General features: G+C 39.0%; 1 protein-coding gene across 1 annotated transcript in view; it reads right to left on the bottom strand.

The window, feature by feature from the left end:
* The window catches only part of clstn2b (calsyntenin 2b), a 286,166-nt gene that overhangs the window by 140,667 nt on the left and 125,540 nt on the right, over positions 1–19,959 (bottom strand). The gene's annotated exons all lie outside the window — the stretch shown is intronic.

Here is a 19,959-nt window from a genome sequence, read left to right as displayed (position 1 = left end):
CTGCCTTACCGAGCAAACTGAAATTAGATTTCTGTCATATATTTGTACACGCAATAGAAGCGCTTTGATTTATAGGAGTAGTGGTTCCTTATAGCCCATGAAGACCACACACTGTGCACATTGCAGCACATCTCAGCAGGGCTCGTCAAAAATAATCATTCCATTTATTTTGAAAAATATTCAAGCATACATTCACTGCATGTCTGTTTTTGCTTTGTTATTTCATTGTTAATAAAATAGTCATTATAAAGAAAATGCTGCTTTAAAGGATCCCATAGAGCTGATCCAGAGTTATAGAAGATCCTGAATGAACTTTTCTGATCGTTCATGAAATGTCAAACTGCTCAAAATACTTAAGTAAATCTGATTAAATGTTAATAGAGCCCTATGTCAAGTAAGTAAACAGTTTCGTGATTTGAGAAATACATAGTTGATCTGAAACTCATTGCACACTCGGTCACATTAGCTAGAAGATAATGTGGAAAGCTGTCTAGTTGTTTAAGCTTCACTTGAAAAGCGAACTAAAACATTAGAACGATTTGCCTTCAGAAAGTTTCGCATACATGTACCTAAAACTTTGAGGGTCTCGTTAGTTTTCACAGACAAGTGAACAAAAATTATGACCACTTTCAGCAGTTTCATCGAATAAATTCAGTCAAGCGAAACTAAGGTGCCAGGCCAAACACTGGACGCTTGCCATGGCCCATTTCAGCCACTCGGACCAGAGTGCGTTTTGAACACAACGCACTGTGACTAAGCTCTGAATTTACAAATCCCTAAGTACTCTTTGGCACCGACAGCGAGTTTTCTGAGCCACCCTGAATGAAAAGGTTAGCCGAGTGTTACATGCTATCTGCTGGAGTTCATTGCATGAATCCAAAACTAAAACCAGATTCAACCAGAATGAGTGAAATGTCAAGCATCACAGGCTTTTTATGCAAAGCTTATAATGTGGGATTTCAGGAGGTCAGACTGAAAAAACTCTGAATGAAGCTGAATTTTCTGCACACTTCTCATCAGGTAGTGACACCATCAATTTCCTCCGAAAGGTAGCGGTTGACTGCTAACATCACCTTGTCTTAATTAACACATGGCTCAATTTTATCAACACCCTAAGCAATCTTTTTTGAGAAACCTAATTTTCCAGGTATTCCTGGTGTTTTGGGTTGGTTTCCCAGCCAATACTTTTCTAGTCACAGAAATGCCATGCTAGGTCTTTAACCTCAGACGGTCTGCTCTGATCCTCCAGTAGGCATTCTACTGTATAAATACTCTTGATATAAATGTGAAGGAAAAGCTTCACTTCGATTAAAGTAGACTTGATGTAAATGTAATTTTTTAGCCAAGTATGACAATTATATTAACACAGTGCCAGGATATGAAGGCCAGCAAAGCCTGTTTTATTCAGGTCTAGGTTAGAGTTTATATCAATCAGATTCCAGCCATCGCATAAAGTGTTTCCGTGGTCGAAGCTAATCCCAAAAAAGGGCTTCAGAAATGAGCAGGCGGTTGGTCATGTATAATACATGAGAATGAAGCTGTTGTTTTAACCAATCAGATTGTGAACTGGAGTCATGGAGGCCATCTAAAAGGCATCCAAATACATCAGAATTTTCAAGTCCCTTTGATTGGATGGTCAGAAAACAATAGTCAAACCAAAAAAGTCAGCAAACCACATGTGTAGCAAACCACATAAGTCCAAACTTATTTAATAGCTGTTTTTTTTTTTTGCTGAAGGAGCAGATATACTTACAAGGACATTTAGAAGATGGACTTTTCAAGAAAAGCCTCAAATAGTGAGAAAAGGTCAGCCAAAACAGTAAAAAAGTTGTTAAACTTGATCATGAACGGTTTACTCTTTTGCGTTAATCGTAGAATTTGCATAATAACACACAATTTGCCTTCATTTTGAAAAAAATCCCGCCATTGATGGAAAAAATGCACGATGCATGATGTCAACATTGACGCTGCTGCTAGAAATGATGCATTGGGTTATCTGCAGTGAAAAGAGACTTGTTCAATCATGCTCATTTGTGTTTTTGCTTTAGTAATGGCATTCATTCCCACTGCATGAGATGCAGCGCTCTGTTATACTGCTTTTCTTTATTATGTTGATGGTTTCTTTAGCCATTGTGTCATAATGATGGTATTAAAAAGTTGAATTGATTCAGGCAGGACACCACTGAGGGCCTAGGTGTGAAATGCACGGCCCGGCACTGCATTAACACACCATTCAAATTACACAACTAGCTGCCTCAAACGCCACAAATAAAATAATATGTATTATAATTGGGGATATTTAATTGGTGCTGTTTTCACAATGGAAGCAGCACTTTATTTCTTTCAAATGGTTGCAGGATACTAATCCTTTTTTTGTTAAAAATTTAGATCTGAGATCAATTCCTAGATGTAAAATTCATCTTTTTTTTGTTTTTGCACAAGTACAGATACAAATGATTTTTGCATGACAATTGATGGTTTTGCTAAGACTGCCTCACCTCAAAAAAATACACACACACACACACACACACACACACACACAAATAATGTGATATCAATGCCAAAATAAATCTTACCTGATGTCTTTCTCTCAGGCAGAAAAGCTTATACCTGCTAATTCATTTCTATTCATTCATTTATGACCATTACAACCCTATGTGGCCTTTCCAAAAAATGTTGCCACAAAGTTTGCAGCACACAAATGACTTGAACGCCTTTGTATTCTGCAGCATTGGTGGTTTCCCATTAGCAGAACTAAGTGCACCAAGCGAAGATCGTAAAGACACAACAAGGCTAGAATGAAAGAACTTGAGTGTCCTGAACAGAGACCTGACTCAATCTCGATAAACACCTTTAGAATGAATCGGAATGCTGATTCTCGAATGCTATCAGCAAATCCCAACAGACGTTTTAAAAACGAGAGTGAAGTCTGTTATAGCGACAAAGAAAAGTCCAACTGCATGTTTAATGCCCATAGCTTAGAATCTGGCTATTATAAGCATGTAGGGGTGTGATAGTCAGGTCTCCACCTTCTTTTAATTATAAATTGTAGCTATACAGTGTTGCTACTGTATATAACAAAAAAATAACTCCGTTGGTTACACATAAAGTAAGTGAGTAATCTGAATCTGTCCAAATGCTTGTTTGTAAAGATGTTTCTGATGGTGTTGCATGGGAGTGTGTGCGACAAAGCCTACTCTCAAATTTATTGATTGATTACAGGAAATCATGTGAATATAGTCATTACACAATCATAATTTTTCCAAGAAAAAATTACATTAAAAAGGTTGACCTCAATAGAACATTGTACACTCTTCAGTCAATACATTAAGAATTCAAATACTAAACTCTGTGTCATTAAACAAATATAGACAAATAATAAATACGTTTTTTTTTGTTGTGTGCTCAAATAATAAAAATACTTATCCCTTTCAAAAAATAAAGGAAAAAATAAATAGTAAAGCCGTCATAATTAATATTTTGTTTTTCAACTGTGAATAAAAGAGATGAAAGACCGCGATGTGCACAAGCTTCTGGTTCGGGTTGTAAAAGTGAAAGCGCTGAACTTTTTTTCCCTACAGTACATTTAACAGCTCTGCAGTGTTGTGTTTAAATGCTTTGATCTGTTTGCTGAAATACCTACTTTACATTGGCCTGAATTCAGACCACAGTTGGCTAGGATTTAGGATGCAATACATTTTGGCTGTTTGTGTACAATTCAATTATATGAAATGATTATTGGGTGTGAGATTGCATTATAAAAATTTGAGATTATAATAAATTATTAATCTTCCAGCTCTGCAGGATACTTATGAGGACGTGTTAAGAGTCCGTACGGTGGGAGTTAGTTTCCAACTTCATTAGCAGACGCATTCTCTTTTTCTCATTTTCTGCTACACACACACACACACACACACACACACACACACACACACACACACACACACACAGCTGGAGGCCAGAGATAGTGTGCACAATTTTGGGGAGTCCTAATGAAACGCAATGGAATCAAAATGGTTATGGAACTCGTCGGGTAAAGGAATGAAAGAAATTACAGTTGTGCAGGCCGTTCAAAACCGGGATAACAATTAATGCCAGACAATGTGCTTGCAGTCATTTCAGTCCCGTGGGTTTGCGTAGGTGTGTGTATGTGTGTGCGTGCACAGTCTTGTTTTCATTCTAATTGAAACGATGCTATACCAAGTGCAAAAAAATAAAAAAATAAAAAAATAAAGATGGCTTGTTGAGGCTTGAATGTGATTGGTTTCATCTATGTGCTCCCCGTTTGTCTTTTCCACCCTCGCTTTCCCTTATCCATCTTTCATGCTGCTTCCTTGATGAGAGAGGCGAGGCCAAGTACTCCAGGATTCGGAGCCAACACAACTAACGCAATTACATCCACCACTCAATCCAATCGATACAGGCTCATTCACTGCCCTGTGTTAAACACCCTCCAGGACTTGTAGCCATTAAACACACACACACACACACACACACACACACACACACACACACACACACACACACACACACACACACACACACACACCCATTTAGTGTCAAATGTGTTTAGCTGTTGAGGTCTAACCGAACAGTACGATCAAGCAATGACAACTTTCTATAGAGTGTTAGGTGCCTCTTTTTTTTTCTCCTTCTGAACAGTAACAGAAAACAGGAGTGCAAGAGATCACCGTGTAAACAATACATCATAGCTTTACACATACCTCCCCAAAACATAAATAGATTCTTGTAAGACACATCCTGTCAGCTTTCTTTGTTCTGGAAATATATCAACCAGCTTTGTGCTTCAGGAATTCATATTCCGAGCCATAAAAATATAAAGATTACTGGGTACAGAGGGAAGAGAGGATGATGTATACAGCTGCTCACACACACACACACACACACACACACACACACACACACACACACACACACACAAGTTTGTGATTGACACATATTTTCGTGTGTTTCCAGGACAAGCTGTCAGATTGACACCATACCCATCACTCAAAGAGAGAGACAAAAAAAAGACAGATAGAAAGAAACTGATGGAGGAGGGGGAGGGGGCATTTCAGAAATGTTTAAGTTGGCATTTCTTCTCTTGTAGCAGATTCACACATACAGTGTTTATGACTGACATATACTGCATACCTTTTCACTGAGAGAGAGAGAGAGAGAGAGAGAGAGAGAGAGAGAGAGAGAGAGAGAGAGAGAGAGAGAGAGAGAGAGAGAAAGAGTGAGAGAGAGAGAGAGAAGATGAATCTTTAGGCTGAGCTAGTCAGCTAAATATGTTAAAAGTTAGCAAAGGTTTTGTTTGTTTATTTGTTGTATATCTAGCACCTTGGTCTCCATTAGCAAAAATAAAAATAAAGATTCATTCCAAAAAATGTACATTAAACAAGTATTGCAATGTAGCACATGGTTAGAGATTTTGTGTATAGCTTGTGTATTATAAAACAAACAAACATATCATATGTGTACAAACTTGATAAGATTCATGTTTAGCATTTATTGATTTCTCTGTCCAGCCTACAAATTAGTTGAGTCTCAAAAAAGCATTACATTACATTTACAGTTTTGGCAGATGCCCTTATCCAGAGTGACTTAACCAAGCAGTTAAACCCCTTAACCAAGCAGTTCAGAGTTAAGGGCCTTGCTCAAGGGCCCAGCAGTGCATCTCAGTGGTGCTGGGATTTAAACTTGTAACCTTCACATACAAAATTCAATTTTTTATTAGTCTATGTCTCGACAATAAGGATTAAATTTGAAAACGGCTTTTTCGTCTAAAACCATTCCCGCGTTTCCCAAAACTAACTCGTACCCACTGAAACTTTAGAAAATGTTTACGTCCCTGTACTGCACGAGCAAAACGTAAGATGCTTTCACTGGAGTCATTTCCGCCTGCCGTTTATTGACTTTCCGGCTCTTTACAACGTTGCGACAATGAATAAAAATGCGTCATTGTTTTCAAAATCCTACGACGCGAAAACACAGTTTTCAAATGTATCCACTTTGGAGAACGTTTTTAAAAAGCTATGTTTATGTTGACAGAAAATGCCATCTCGGTGTGAATGGAGGGAAAAATATGAGGGACAATGTATAAAGCACATATTTTGGACATGGACTTAATCATAAAGCAGCATCACTGAAATGCTCACTGAAATTCTTATTTTGCTTAAACTAGACATGTGCATTATGAACAAAAAAAGGTTTGGAAGCGGGTGGTCTTTACTCTGATATGTGTGGGAGTACAGTAGGTTCAGAATAGGTCAGATATGAAGTTCATTGGACAAGAAAAGGCTCTGTTCATAGAAAAAAAAAAAATAAAACGGAGTGAAATGGATGGAGAAGGTTGCTCATGCTGTGCATGCATTCACCTCTTTGCTTTGGTCAGAGATTGGAAATCGGCTAAATTGATTTGTTTAAGAATATTGGCAGAATCAAAAGAAAAATAACAGGACTGTCTAGGAGGGGGTCACATTTTCTGTAGGAGACTAAGGTGATCAAAATTACTCCGAGGTGGTATCAAAAAGTTTCGAGATTAGCTCTGTTTACCAGCGTTCCTGCTACTTCTGGAAGGTGTCCTGGAAGTCTTCTTTTCGAATCATGTCAAGCATCTTCTGAGATTCACGCTGGATCTCCGCAATGGTGTCAACACAGCAACCTCTGACCTGGAGCGTCATCTACAGGAAGAAGGTGAAGTCCGCAAGAGCCAACTCTGGCGAGTAGGGTGGGTGCGGGTGTAAGATGATGTGGATTGTTCTCCGACGATCGTTATGCACCAGTTGCTGAATGGTATCGATATTTTCAGAGGTTGAGCTTATTGAAGGTCTTCCTGATCTCTTGTCGTCTTCCAGTGACGTTCTTCCGCTCTTAAAGCATGCGTGCCACACAAAACACCTCGAAAGGCTCGTTGCAGCATCGCCTTATGTCTAATGTATGTCATGTCAAATGTCTTTGTGGCTGATTTGCCCAGTTTCTCACAGAATTTCACATTTGCTCATTGTTCTAACTTGTCCATGATGAAAATGCAGACGTGGTAACGCACATGGTCAGAATAGCACCAATAGTCTCAAAACCTTTTGATACCACATCATCTGTACTGTAGCTATGAGTTCAGTCAAATTATTTGAGCAAAATCGGCCGAAGACTCAGCGAAAGAAGGTGGGATTAGTTACATTTTCTAATAAGTATATTGGTTATACTTTCTGTGGGAACCAGCTGGGGTTGGTTCAACTTCCTGTGTAAGCAGACAGGGTAAGTGAAAAAATCTGCAGATAGAAGCAGGATTAGACAAGCTTTTGACTCGAGTGAGCTGGATAGGCCAAATGTTTCTGCAGAAGCAGGTAGGATTGGTCAAGAATATATAATACTTCCAAAACCGCTTGAAAGTTCAAAATATTTCTTCAAACACTGAAAATCCATTAATGAAACCTCACAGCTCACTTTTCCACACCTTTTAATGAGGGATGCACCGAATATTCGGCCACCGAAAGACTTTGATCACCGAAAAAACACGGCCGAAACAGTTTGTTGTGATGACGCAAACAGAAACCGCTGTCTGCACGTGCATGTCTAAAACAACATGTCTGCGGTGTGGACGTATTTCAGTATATCTGAGAAAGACCCACGGATAGCCATTTGCAAAACATGTAATGCCGAAATTTCAAGAGGGGGTGCGTCTCTAAAAACTTTCTCCACGTCGGGTTTAATTTATCACCTGAAATCCAAACATCCGATCGCTATGCTGAATATGAGAGAACCGCGGCACAGAAAAGCAAAACCCCTCCGAGCATGCGCACTCCGTCTGTGGCGGACGTTTTAAAAAAGGCAAGAAGTTTCCCAGTGATAGTGTTGTATTGTATCTTTAAGCAGTTGCACTTGTTCTGAATGCACTTTGTTTTTATGAAAGAACATATTTAATTTAACAACCTTTCAGCAGGGCAGAGGGCCTGTACATTATTATTTAATGTACACATGAGTGCATTTAAGTTTAAATTTTAATTAATTTTATCCTGTGCATTGTTGCAATGTGCTATAAATAAATATATTTTCATAATTTGTAATTGATTTATTCTTTGAAACAAAAATTGAAATGCCTGGTTTAGTAAGGTTAGTACACGGTCATAGCCATAAATGCAATGGTAATAATAATTGGCATAATTTCTTTCGGTGTTTCGGTTTTCGGCCTTGCTTTCCTTTTTTTCGGTTTTCGGTTTTGGCCAAAAAGGCCGAAGTTTCTTTTCGGTGCATCCCTACTTTTAATTATATACTTATTCAAAACCCTATCCCTTATACAGCTTAGGTCACAATAACACCAAGGTCTCAAAACATTGCTGGAACCTTTTTATATTTGTATCAAATAAATTCCTGTGTATTTCGATAAAATATATTACAGAATATTCCCAGAACTTATACTCTGACACAGAGGGAGAGAGCAGGAGACAGGGCGATTGTGATTGACATGTTTCCTCATATTTCCTGTCAAAATGATGCCATACCAGTCACTGTCAGACATAGACAGGTGAACAGAGAGAGAGAGAGAGAGAGAGAGAGAGAGAGAGAGAGAGAGAGAGAGAGAGAGAGAGAGAGAGAGAGAGAGAGAGAGAGAGAGAGAGAACCCTAGGTTTAACTAATGCTCATGTCATGCAATGGTCGTGCTTTTGTTTAAAGTATGATGCAATAAAGCCACTTTTCCTTGCGGTTGGTTTCTAGCCGTCTCCAAGTTTAACTCATTTTGCCATCAATTTTCCTTCTACCCCAATGCCTCTCCCACTCCCTTTCCCTCCACTTTCCTTGTAAATAAATCTCATTAAAATGCACTTCGTTGTATGAAGGACCTAAAGAGTCTGGCTGTGCCTTATTAGCCTTATTTAAGGCCTTCAGTTTAGGAGAGTGCCATTCTCAGACACAACTAATCTACAGCTCCGAGTGGTAAGATAAATCTTTTCTCATTTCTGCACTTTGCCTCTGCACATTCATCACTTTGCAGACCAAAGAGCAAACACACTTCATCAAAATTTACTGCCTCCTAACAAACTAGACAAAACACGGACGGTGCATGCGTACGCTGCTGAAGAGAAAACAGAAATCCCACTCCATCATCTTGGTGATTTTCTACTGCTTGGTAATAAATAATAGGAGCTTGTCTTTTCTATATTAGTTGACATCGTAGTGTGAAGCATTCAAGTGGGTTGTGTGACCTGTGACAGATTTTTAGGAATGTTAAATGTTTTTTTTTTTGTTGCTATAAATGGAATCAATAGCAGGACACCTTTAAAAGCCATTAGTGCTGGTCTCTGATGGTGGCCTTACGCTAATAGGCTGTGGTTAAATGCCGATTTAGTAACGCTAATGGATTCCTGTGATATTCACCTCTGTAATGATCCTGCACACTTCAGGATACATGAAAACCAGAAGTCACTTATATGCAGCAGTTTTGGTTCAAATGTTCTGTTAAAGGTGTTATATTGTATGGGGAAAAAATCCTAAGTGCTTTTTTTTTTTGCAAGACTGGAAGCAGCAGTGAGAGGATGAGACATCTGTATCTAGTGGGCCTTCTTCCGTTCAGTACTCTTTTTACACATCATTAAAAATCATAGCCTTTATCTAGGGTACATGAGGGATTTCATTTGCATTTCTTCAAGGTTCAAGGTTCAAGGTTTTTCATTTGTCGAAGCCACCATATATGCAGACATACAGAGGAATCAAAATACCATCTCACTTCAAGTGTTTTCATTCACATTGCAATATTGGAAGTTTGCATAGGCAGTGTTGAGTGCAATATAGAACAGATTTTGTATGAGGTAACAGCAGTGTACTTGTAATAAATAGACATATATACACACACACACACACACACACACACACACAGTATATAAGCCGGCTGAATATATTATGACTGAATCTAAATGTGTAAGGTGCATATATACAGTACAGACCAAAGGTTTGGACACATCTGCTCATTCAAAGAGTTTTCTTTATTTTCATGACTATGAAAATTGTAGATTCACACTGAAGGCATCAAAACTATGAATTAACACATGTGGAATTATATACATAACAAAAAAGTGAACTGAAAATATGTCATATTGTAGGTTCTTCAAAGTAGGCATCAAGAGAATGCCAAGAGTGTGCAAAGCAGTAATCTAAGCAAAAGGTGGCTACTTTGAAGAACCTACAATGAGACATATTTTCAGTTGTTTCACACTTTTTTGTTATGTATATAATTCCATATATAATTCCACATGTGTTAATTCATAGTTTTGATGCCTTCAGTGTGAATCTACAATTTTCATAGTCATGAAAATAAAGAAAACTCTTTGAATGAAAAGGTGTGTCCAAACTTTTGGTCTGTACTGTATATCCTAGTATATGTAAACATATTGAGGTTCTGAGTATAAGAGACTGTAGTGTATGAGTTTTAAAAATTCGTACAATAGTAATAGTAAAAGAATTTGGTTTTTAAATAGATGTTTGTAAACACTTCTCGCAGATGTAGATGTGTGAGCCAATCAATACAAGCAACAATTTAGGCTTAAAACAGACTAAACCCAAAGTGAATCATACTTACTTTATTTTATTTAATTTATATAAAATTATGTTATTACCATTGACATTGTCATAAAGCAACTGGACAAAGTTTTTCTGAGTAAAATCTAACAATTTAAACCAAATGACATTAATCAATTTTACTGTATATACTTTCTCACTTCTTAATGGAGTTCTTTTCTATCAAGTATGGTTTCATTGAAGGTTTCTTCCTAATATCGTCCCAGGGACTTTTTGCCCACACCATTGTTTCCTCTGAGTCGTTTATTAGGAAAAAAAGGTATAAGAACTCAGAGATACATTAATGAATTATTAATTTAATGTCCATTCTTAAAAGTGCTATACAAATAAAACTAAATTGAATTATAAATGCTGCTCTGACAGTAGGGTTTATATTACACTTCAGGAAATTCGGTGTGCAGTATATTTTCCAAGACCGATTCATTATTAAATAAATGTACTGTTTAAATAATGTAAATGATGTACTTTCAAAGCACTTTTGTAAGGGTGTCTGCCAAAAGCTATGAATTCAAATCTAATTCTTGCATTGCATGCTTATTTAATGTTTAATGAAAGGAGACTCCACAGTTGATAAAACCGACTTCATGAATTTATTTATAATTGTATCATTGGGTGTTGCCCAAATAAGGAGGATTTCCATTAAAAAAAAAAAAAAAAAAAAAAAAAAAAAAAAAAAAAAAAAAAAAAAAAAAAATTAGGACAAATTTTCCATTTTGTGTAAACTGGATCACATTGCATCTTGTAGAGACGAGGCAAAAAATTTTTTTAAAAAGGAGTGTATTCACTCATGGAAATGAGCTCACTTATCTTAGTAGATGCCTGGTTTGGGCCACAGTGGGTTAAATTTGTTTAAACGTATATAAACCACTACATTAATTAGAAATGGTTGCAAGCAGTAAACTACTTTCTTTTCGGCTTCTCCCGTTAGGGGTCGCCACAGCGGATCCTCCGCACGTTTGATTTGGCACATGTTTTACGCTGGATGCCCTTCCTAACGCAACCCTCTCCAATTTATCCGGGCTTGGGACCGGCACTAAGAGTGGCTGGGGATGGTTCCCTGACCAGGGATCGAACCCGGGTCACAGCGGTGGGAGCGCTGCATCTTAACCACTAGACCACCAGGGGAAATGGTTGCAAGCAGTAAAAAGACAAATAAACTGTAAAACTATACAAATGCATACAAAACACAATCCAGAGGAGTTTCATTTGATTCTGGTTTTTTTCAAGGTTTCATCCTCATGTCATGAAGTTTTTCTTCACCACCGTCACCTCTGGCTTGTTTATTAAAGGCAAACTTACAGGGCTGATTTATTACTTTTTCTATGTAATTCTTAATCTATTTCTATTTATTTTTTTTTTTTTTACACATACATTGTTGAAAGTGCCATCAAAATAAAAAAAACATTTATTTATTCAATTCTAATAAATTAAAAAGTAAATTTTTTCCTCCAGTATGTGTTTTGGTCTGTATGTAAAAATGTGATATTGTGGATTGTCTTCTTTTTTATTAGTACATTTTGTTTATTCTGTTCGCTGCAGTGTCTGTGTGGACAATGTGTGCTTAATAAGGTTTAAAAGTTAATAGTAGGGTTAACATTACCCATGCTAATACATTATCATTTAAAAACAGTTTGCATGTGGCTTCGCCATAAATTCCAAAATTACTAATTATAATAACTAATAAAAACACTGAAAATTAATGCTAGTATTTACAAATGAGAAATGGATTAAATAAATGGATGTAAACCTTAAAGTAAAATATATATTTTAAAATTGTACAAAAGGAGCTTCCGGTGTCAGAGCTTTGTGAAGTCAAGATGTTGATAAATTAATAGCTGTTTGTGCCATAAGGAACTATCCTACTTCAAAGATGGTCCACAACATTAAATGTAACTACAGGCAGTTAAAAAAGCATTTATTCATGTATTAATTTTTAGTGTTGCAAAGTGCTGTGAAATTAGAGGAATAAATAATACATAAACCTGAGCAACTCAAGAACTTTTGAGGATGAATTTAAACTGTAATAAATATCAACAGTCTGCTACAATGGATCAGGACCACAGTTTTTATGAACAGTTCTGCTTTCATCACCTATCACTGAACAATACACCTTAACATTGGTGGAATTAATGGACATTCGGTGCCACCCAGATGATGATTGGTTCCCTTTTGAATCTGGTCCTCTCAAAGTTTCTTCCTCATGCCATCTCAGGGAGTTTTTCCGTGCCACAGTCACCACTGGTTCACTTATTAGGGACAAGCTTACAATTACAAGAAACAAGCGTATACATTATAAATGTATAACGACTATCTCTGTAAAGCTGCTTTGAGACAATGTCCACTGTTAAAAGCACTACACAAAAAAATTATTGAATTAAATTAAACCGAACTGAAGGTAAACCAAACTCTGATTTGCATCAAGCAACATTAAATTACTCAATCAACATCTTTTTTTTCTATAGCAGCACTTTCTACATTCAGGTCTAAAGCAGAGCAAATTCCTTATGGGCCAGAAAACCATTCAATCCTGCTTGGAAATTGTGGACTAGAAATCATCAGGTCAATTCCTATTAAGAAGGAACACCTTATATCTATAAATTATTTTCCCCCACCAGACACACACACACACACACACACACACACACACACACACACACAGCCATGAGCAGCCTAACTCTATTTTTCCTTCCCTCCAGCTGCATTCCTTCATTTACTATTGCAGGCGTTGCATGCGGATGATGTTCATCATTGTATGAGTACAACAGGACTGGGATGGGGTTTTTCTACAAATTAACACACACACACACTGTAATGGTCTTTGTTTTCCAGACCTCATTAAAAAGCCAGAGATGTTTCACAACACAAATCAATAGACAAATGCTAATTTGTGTCTCTCGTTAACAAGAAACTTGTACGCGCACACACACACGCGCACACACACGCGCACACACACACGCGCACACACACACGCGCACACACACACAGAACCACCCACAGACACTGAATTGTATCTTCATAATAAGACCTGAACTACAGACGGAGTCTTTTTTGAATGGATGCATGTCCGCAAATAGGAAGATGTACTTTGTGTGTGTGTGTGTGTGTGTGTGTGTGTGTGTGAGACAAAGATTCTGCTGCTGCTGCTGCAAAACAAATGCCTTAACCAGTTTTGTGCTTTAAAAAGATCAATTCATAAGCCAATCAAAATTCTCTAAAAGCTCTGACAATTTATTTACTTTTCTTCATCATGACTGAGAAAGAATTACAATTCGGTATAACGTTTTTATTGTTATACTTGTCATTATATTGGCTAGCAGTCTGCAAAGTATTTTTGAACAGATGAAAAAGAATGAACTTTGAAAAAAAATGATAATATTTTCTCAAACTAATACAAAAAGAGATGATTTGGAGACAAACTATTTTCTTTTGTAAACCGGATCACAATGCATCTTTTAGAGACTTAAAAGTGCAAAACTACACAACCACATAAAAAAATTAAAGTAAGGGAAAAAAACAAACAAAAGATTTTGGCCACATCCACTGTTGGTTGTAATATGGATAGAGATAGTTTGGAGATGATATTTTAGGCCATTAAAACAATAGTAAACTTTTTTTCTTTGGGAAGTTCAAATGTTCCTTTGTGTGACAACTTAAAAAATAAATATGAATACTAGCACAAAAGTCACTTCTCAAGCAAACAAACAAGATAATGATGGTTTGCTGACTAAGCGAACACTGGGGTTCCCCATTCGGGAACTTCGAGCTGAGTCTTAACGCTTCCCAAAGCGTCTCGTTCCCTCAGGGAACTAGGGTTACATTCGTAACCCATAGACATTTTGTAATGATCCCATGTCATACACACTCATACACTAACAAACTCGTGTACATGTTGAATTTATTTATTTTTTTTTTAGCAATTGAAACTAAAATGAACAAAAATTAGTTCATTGCATTGCTGCATTCTAATTTGACACAGTTTAGGCATAACATTATGATATTATAGCATTATGAGCAGTGAGTGAATAACACTGATCCTCTCTTCATCATGACACCTTTTAGTGGTGGGATATATTACAGGGCAAGTGAACATTTTGTCCTCAAAGTTGACATGTTAAAAGAAGGAAAAATGAACAAGTGTAAGGATTTGAATGAGTTTGACGAGGGCCAAATTGCTATGGATAGACGTCAAAGAGTCAAAGCATCTCCAAAACTGCAGCTATTGTGGGACGTTCCCTGTCTGCAATGCTCAGAATCAATCAAAAGAAGAAACAGTGGTGAACCGGTGACAGGGTCATGTGTGGCCGAGGAAGTGAAAGCTGGCCCGTGTCGTCTGATCCAACAGACAAGCTCCTGTAGTTTAAACTGCTGAAAAAGTTAATGCTGTTGACGCTCGAGATTATATATATATATATATATATATATATATATATATATATATATATATATATATATATATATATATACACACACACATATATATATATATATATATATACACACACACACACACACACACACATATACACAGTGGTACCTTGACCTATGAGTTTAATTCATTCCATGGTCAAACTCGTATCTCAATTTGCTCGCACATCAAATCAATTTCCCCATTAAAAATACTTAAAATGGCATTAATCTGTTAGAGGTGATAAGCGGAGGCAAAACTCTTTTTTTACTATCACTACTGTACACTACGTATCCCTAAACATTTTATTTTTAACTTTTGCTTCTTTGCTTATCTTAATTTTTGTCACAATCTTCGCTTCCTGGCTTCGCTCCGCCATCTAGCAGTGGCGTTTCGAACTCGTACCTCAATTTTTTGGTCACATAACAAAGCAAAAAAATTTGCCAAGTGACCGCTCGTACCTCGGAAAACTCGTACATGAATGCACTTGTAGGTCAAGTTACCACTGTGTGTGTGTGTGTGTGTGTGTGTATATATATATATATTATATATATACACATATATACACATACATACATACATACATACATACACACACACACACACAGTGAGGAAAATAAGTATTTGATTACCCTGCTATTTTGCAAGTTCTCCCACTTAGAAATCATGGAGGGGTCTGAAACTGTCATCGTAGGTGCATGTCCACTGTGAGAGACATAATCTAAAAAAAAAGAATCCAGAAATCACAATATATGATTTTTAAACTATTTATTTGTATGATACAGCTGCAAATAAGTATTTAAACACCTGTCTATCAGCTAGAATTCTGACCCTCAAAGACCTGTTAGTCTGCCTTTAAAATGTCCACCTCCACTACATTTATTATCCTAAATTAGATGCACTTGTTTGAGGTCGTTAGCTGCATAAAGACACCTGTCCACCCCATACAATCAGTAAGAATTCAACTACTAACATGCCCAAGACCAAAGAGCTGTCCAAAGACACTAGAGACAAAATTGTATACCTCCACAAGGCTGGAAAGGGCTACAGGGAAATTGCCAAGCAGCTTGGTGAAAAAAGGTCCACTGTTGGAGCAAACATTAGAAAATGGAAGAAGCTATACATGACTGTCAATCTCCCTCAGACTGGGGCTCCATGCAGGATCTCACCTCGTGGGGTCTTAATGATCCTAAGGAAGGTGAGAAATCAGCCCAGAACTACACGGAGGAGCTGGTCAATGACCTGAAAAGAGCTGGGACCACCGTTTCCAAGGTTACTGTTGGTAATACACTAAGACATCATGGTTTGAAATCATGCATGGCACGGAAGGTTCCACTGCTTAAACCAGCACAGGTCCAGGCACGTCTTAAGTTTGCCAATGACCATTTGGATGATCCAGAGGAGTCATGGGAGAAAGTCATGTGGTCAGATGAGACCAAAATGTTCTATTTTGGTCTCAATTCCACTAAACGTGTTTGGAGGAAAAAGAATGATGAGTACCATCCCAAGAACACCATCCCTACTGTGAAGCATGGGGGTGGTAGCATCATGCTTTGGGGGTGTTTTTCTGCACATTGGACAGGGGGCGACTGCACTGTATTAAGGAGAGGATGACCGGGGCCATGTATTGCAAGATTTTGGGGAACAACCTCCTTCCTCAGTTAGAGCATTGAAGATGGGTCGAGGCTGGGTCTTCCAACATGACAATGACCCGAAGCACACACCCAGGATAACCAAGGAGTGGCTCTGTAAGAAGCATATCAAGGTTCTGGCGTGGCCTAGCCAGTCTCCAGACCTAAACCCAATAGAGAATCTTTGGAGGGAGCTCAAACTCCGTGTTTCTCAGCGACAGGCCAGAAACCTGACTGAACTAGAGAAGATCTGTGTGGAGGAGTGGGCCAAAATCCCTCCTGCAGTGTGTGCAAACCTGGTGAAAAACTACAGGAAACCTTTGACCTCTGTAATTGCAAACAAAGGCTACTGTACCAAATATTACCATTGACTTTCTCAGGTGTTCAAATACTTATTTGCAGCTGTATCATACAAATAAATAGTTAAAAAATCATACATTGTGATTTCTGGATTTTTTTTTTTAGATTATGTCTCTCACAGTGGACATGCACCTACGATGACAATTTCAGACCCCACCATGATTTCTAAGTGGGAGAACTTGCAAAATAGCAGGGTGTTCAAATACTTATTTTCCTCACTGTGTGATATTATATATATATATCTTCTTCTTCTTTCGGCTGCTCCCATTAGGGGTCGCCACAGCGGATCATCCGTCTCCATACCACCCTGTCCTCTACATCTGCCTCTTTCACACCAACTACCTGCATGTCTTCCCTCACCACATCCATGAACCTCCTCCTTGGCCTTCCTCTTTTCCTCCTACCTGGTGGCTCCATCTTCAGCATTTTTCTACCAATATAATTCATGTCCCTTCTCTGCACATGTCCAAACCATCTCAATCTCGCCTCCCTCACCTTGTCACCAAAACATCCTACATGTGCTGTCCCTCTAATAAACTCATTTCTAATCTTGTCCATCCTCGTCACTCCCAACGAAAACCTTAACATCTTCAGCTCTGCTACCTCCAGCTCCACTTCCTGTCTTTTACTCAATGCCACTGTCTCTAATCCATACAACATCGCAGGTCTCACCACAGTCCTATAAACTTTCCCTTTTATTCTTGCAGATACCCTACTATCACAAATCACTCCTGTCACTCTTCTCCACCCACTCCACCCTGCCTGCACTCTTTTCTTTACTTCTCTAACACACTCTCCATTACTTTGCACTGTTGACCCCAGGTACCTGAACTCCACCACCTTCTCCACCTCTTCTCCCTGCAACCGCACCACTCCACTGCCCTCCCTCTCATTCACACACATGTACTCTGTCTTACTCCTACTGACTTTCATTCCCCTTCTCTCCAACGCATATCTCCACCTCTCCAGGCTCTTCTCAACCTGCTCTCTACTCTCACCACAAATCACAATATCATCTGCAAACATCATAGTCCAGGGAGACTCCTGTCTGACCTCGTCCGTCAACCTGTCCATCACCACTGCAAACAGAAAAGGGCTCAGGGCCGATCCTTGATGCAGTCCAACCTTCACCCTGAACCAGTCTGTCGTACCTACTGCACACTTCACTGCCGTCACACTGTCCTCATACATGTCCTGCACCACCCTCACATACTTCTCTGACACACCTGACTTCCTCATACAATACCACAACTCCTCTCTCGGCACCCTGTCGTACGCTTTCTCTAAATCCACAAATACACAATGCAGCTCCTTCTGTCCTTCTCTATACTTCTCCATCAACATCCTCAAAGCAAATAAGGCATCTGTTGTGCTCTTCCTCGGTATGAAACCATACTGTTGCTCACAGATGGTCACCTCTTCTCTCAGCCTGGCTTCCACTACTCTTTCCCATAACTTCATGGTGTGACTGATCAACTTAATTCCCCTGTAGTTACTGCAGGTCTGCACATCTCCCTTATGCTTAAAGATCGGTACCAGCACACTCCTTCTCCATTCCTCAGGCATCCTCTCCCCTTCCAGAATCCTGTTAAACAATCTGGTTAAAAACTCCACTGCCATCTCTCCTAAACATCTCCACGCTTCTACCGGTATCTCATCTGGTCCAACCGACTTTCCATTCTTCATCATCTTAATCGCTGCTCTCACTTCCACCTTACTAATCCTATCTACATCCTGCTTCACCAACTCCACATCCTCCAACCTTCTCTCTCTCTGATTTTCCTCATTCATCAGCTGCTCAAAATATTCCCTCCATCTTCTCAACACACTCTCCTCATTAGTCAACACATTTCCCTCTCCATCCTTTATTGCTCTAACTTGCAGTACATCCTTCCCAGCTCGGTCCCTCTGCCTGGCCAATCGGTATAAATCCTTTTCTCCTTCCTTAGTGTCCAACCTCTTATACAGCTCCTCATGTGCCTTTTCCTTGGCTTTCGCCACATCCCTTTTTACCTGCTGCCGCATCTCCTTGTACTCCTGCCTACTTTTCTCATCACTCTGTCGATCCCACTTCTGTTTTGCCAACCTCTTTCCCCTAATGCTCTCCTGCACTTCCTCATTCCACCACCACGTCTCCTTGTCTTGCTTTCTATTTCCAGATGTCACACCAAGTACTTTTCTAGCTGCCTCCCTCATCACTCCTGCAGTAGTTGCCCAATCATCCGGCACCTCTTCACCACCACCAAGCCCCTGTCTGACCTCTTCCCTGAACCTCACACTACACTCTTCCTCCTTCAGTTTCCACCATCTTATTCTTCTTTCAATCCTTACTTTCCTCCTCTTCTTCTTCGCCTCCAAAACCATCCTACAGACCACCATCCGATGCTGTCTAGCTACACTGTCCCCCGCCAACACCTTACAGTCTCCAATCTCCTTCAGGTTGCATCTCCTACACAGAACATAATCCACCTGTGTGCACCTTCCTCCACTCTTATACGTCACCCTATGATCCTCCTTCTTCTTAAAATACGTGTTCACCACTGCCATTTCCATCCTTTTAGCAAAATCTACCACCATCTGCCCTTCCACATTCCTCTCCTTAAAACCATACCTACCCATCACCTCCTCATCACCTCTGTTCCCTTCACCTACATGCCCATTAAAGTCTGCCCCAATCACCAATCGTTCTTTCCTAGGTACACCATCTACCACTTCATCTAATTCACTCCAGAATCTTTCTTTCTCCTCCATCTCACAGCCAACTTGTGGAGCATAGGCACTGATGACATTTATCATCATCCCTTCAACCTCCACCTTCACGATCATCACCCTATCAGAAACTCTCTTCACCTCCACTACACTCTTACTGTACTCTTCCTTCAGAATCACCCCTACACCATTTCTCTTTCCATCCACACCATGATAAAACAGTTTAAACCCACCTCCAATGTTCCTGGCCTTACTCCCTTTCCACTTGGTCTCCTGAAC

Source organism: Silurus aristotelis (genome assembly GCF_946808225.1).
Source record: "Silurus aristotelis genome assembly, chromosome: 8".
Classification (NCBI taxonomy): domain Eukaryota; kingdom Metazoa; phylum Chordata; class Actinopteri; order Siluriformes; family Siluridae; genus Silurus; species Silurus aristotelis.
Note: the sequence above shows the minus strand (reverse complement) of the source record. Positions and strands in the feature narration are given on the sequence as shown.